Source organism: Pipra filicauda, unplaced genomic scaffold (genome assembly GCF_003945595.2).
Source record: "Pipra filicauda isolate LSUMZ 115617 unplaced genomic scaffold, ASM394559v2 scaffold34_size3990699_pilon, whole genome shotgun sequence".
NCBI lineage: Eukaryota > Metazoa > Chordata > Aves > Passeriformes > Pipridae > Pipra > Pipra filicauda.
Window position 1 is genome coordinate 1,422,437 of NW_024104476.1, and position 2,694 is coordinate 1,425,130.

Genomic DNA, 2,694 nt, shown 5'->3' on the forward strand with positions numbered 1-2,694 from the left:
GCACCCCAACCCTTGAGCTCCATAACACAAGAACAGCCCACGGCCATTGCTGGCAGCAGGACACAGGCTCTGCAGAGTCTGCTCAAGACCTCACAGACAGGGCTGCTCAGGCATGAGCTGCCAGGATGTGGTCTGGCCAGCCAGGAGATAGGCTGTCACTGGTCTGAGCTGCCACAGCACTTCCTCTGCTGACTAGGCAGCCCCAGTGCTTCCATGGCAGTCCTGCTCACCTTGTCAGAGTACAACGATGGCTCTGCTTGGAGACCAGCGTAAAGCTCTGCTTCTGTGCAAAGTGAAGTATTGGGTGCAACCATACCATGACTGTAGTGAGCAGTGAAGGCTGGAGGAGAGCAGGATTTCAAAACATCAGCACAGAGTGGGGCATGGAAGAGGCCAGCTCTAACAAGCAATGTAGATATAGGTTGGACCTGGAGATCTCCCCACTCTGGCGATGGTGTACATGGCTGCACCCCATCACACCACACAGGCCCCATCAACCTCAGGCTGCAGCAGACAAAAGGGGGGGGAAGGGTGTGTACAGCACCAAGGGAAAAAGGAGAAACCTTCATAGGTCGGGATAGCAATACCTTCCAGTTTTCATAGTTGTATATATTCTTCTTTTACAAGTGCCTCCAGGTCTCCTTAAGGGCTAGCACATGCCCCAGCTGCTGGCCTGGCCATGGTTTTGCTATCTTCTGGGGCACTCAAGTGTTGCCAGCAGCATGACCTTTTCGGGGCTGAAGTGTTCTGGGAGCCACTGGCCCTCCTCTTTAGGGCGCACTTGTCTCCAGTGATTTTGATGAGCTGACGCACAAAGGTGACTGACTGGTTTTACAGACAGGGCTGCAGCTCCCAGACCAAGGCCTCTTCATTCAGCCCACAGCATCACAGATTTACTAAGATGGTGTCCTGTGCTGAAGCCACCTCCCATCAGCACAGTGACTGTTTCAGCCAGGGCAGCAGGGCCTTAAGTCCCAGAAGCAAGGAGCAGTCCCAGAGAATGCCTTCCTAGACCTCAGACTGGAAGTCACCCACGTAAGTCCTGGGCTGTGGCCACGCAACACCCTGCTTGTCCTGGTGGCTGGCAACAGATGAATATGAGGGGTTTTGAAAAACCATTTCCAAAAATTGTTTATTCCATATACCACATGGAGTAAAAGATAGTGTTGACAGCCTGTCTGAAAAGGGGGAAACGCTGGTTTCCTCAAATTGACCACCACACAATGCATCCCAGGCAGAACTAGCAGAGCATTATCATGAGCATCACAACAGATTTGATAGCTCCACTCTGTTTCCACAACTGTGTTTGCTTGTTGCAGCAGGCTAGGGAGACCTGAGAACATGGAACTGCTCCCGCTTGCTAGCACCACAACAGCACTGTCACACACTGCAGAGCAGAGGAGGCTGTCATCATTCACTGTTCCTTGGAGCAGAGGAAGAAAAGCTTGGGTCCCTCAGGAAGGAGGCCTTCCTAGCATTCCATGGCTCAAGCACTTCCCAAGCAATCCCACTTAGACTGGGTCAGGCTTTGTCTGTGGGGCCTAAGAAGTCATGTTATGAATCACAAAAGCAAAGGCACAGTTTGCACAGAAAATGCCCTGGATTCAGCTGAAGCACATATCCCACTTTCAGAGGTCTGCAAAGTTGCAGGTGCTGCTCTAGCAGGTCATGTCATATCTGCCAACAACATAAACACCGTTGTCAGAAACTGAAATAATTAATGGCTTAAACATTGTAAGATCACCAAAAGACTTTTGTCCACTGTAGCAAACTGAAAAGAAACAGCTGCTCACCCTCTCTGAATATGCCTACCAGTAAAGGACCTTCAGATAAAACAGGTGCCACTGTCCAAGTATCCTAGGTGCAGAAGGGCGTGCATACCTGAAGCTACAAACTGGATTTCCAGATAAGGGAAAAGGTTAGTAAGAGGCAAATCCTGTGTGGTGGGATAATCCTTCTTACCATGCCAATATCCTCCTTCATGATGACTCTGCTGTGAAAACCCCTCCAGGGAACAACGAAGATGTCCTGTCACATCACCCATTGTAAAACTCCCCTCCCCAGGGGAGGTACCAGGTGTTCCCACCTGAGTTTGAAGTGTATAATAACTCATTAAATCTTTCAGTCTTGGTGAGGGCTTCTCCCAGCCCCAACGGATCAATATCATCACTTCGATTAAGAGACTTCAAAGCTGCAACTACCAAGTTTCATCACTGGATCCAGCAGACAGTGACTATGTATATCTTTCCACTTTTATCCTATATTTCTCTTCCTTTCCTTATAAATTTCCTCAAGTGTTATTTTTATACTTTAATATTGCTGACAACAACTAAAAGGGCTACATACCTGTTTTCTTTTGAAAAAAAATTGTTCTAAAATAAACACATATATATATATATGTATACTTACAAACATCAATTATTTAGTGTCTTTTCACTCTAATCCACCCAAGGGATTTATTAACAAGAACCTGTGTTACCCTCCCCTTCTGGGGCAGGTCGTAAAACACATGAGAATTTTAAGTAGCACTGAAGGCATATGTGTGGGTATCTCAACAAAGCTTTGTATCAGAGTCATTAGAAAGACTCAGAATACCAGCTTTCCACAACCAAGCAGGTCTTAAACTGCAATATAAACACAATATAAACTACAAAATTTTCTAAATGTTTAAGCCTGGTGTCTTGCTCAGAAAAT